Source organism: Cynara cardunculus (genome assembly GCF_001531365.2).
Source record: "Cynara cardunculus var. scolymus isolate 2C chromosome LG 15, CcrdV1, whole genome shotgun sequence".
NCBI classification, from domain to species: Eukaryota; Viridiplantae; Streptophyta; class Magnoliopsida; order Asterales; family Asteraceae; genus Cynara; species Cynara cardunculus.
Window position 1 is genome coordinate 695,802 of NC_037542.1, and position 655 is coordinate 696,456.

Below are 655 nucleotides of genomic sequence, written 5' to 3' on the forward strand. Positions count from 1 at the left end.
TAAAAGCGTTCTAAAAGCTTGTTAAAACGTTTAAAAACGTCTTATAAACCTATTATAATACTTTTAAACATGAGGCTTTTTTATTTGGACTTATAAACTTAAGTCCTATAAAGTATTTTATTATGACGCTTAGATCTTTTAGACGTCCTACAAAACCAATTTTGTTGTAGTGTATGTTGAATTGGTTGCATGTTTTGTGTAATCTAGAAATTGAAAAAGTAATGTTATGTTTGTTTAGATTAATATGAGATGTTTCGAACGAGTAATATTGAGCTTGTAGTTTATTTAGATATTTACCAAACACCTATATTTCATTGCACACTAAATCATACATAGGGTTAAAATAATAATTTGTTGTCATTCAGACTGTCAATTCACAGAACTTACCAAACAACCATACTTTATTATGCATTATATCATATAAAAATTCTTAATTATTCTGACCATTTAATCATTAAGCATTAAACCATTCAGTAACTGTCAAACAATATCAAAATCTCTTAAAATCATTTTTATACATGAAGTACTGTTTATTAATACATACTACTTAAAATTCAAGATTACAAGAAAATTGTGCATAAGTACAACTTATTAAAGCCCAATTCTTGAATTCGTGTAACTAACTGCAGATAAACATTTCATTTTAAATATAAAA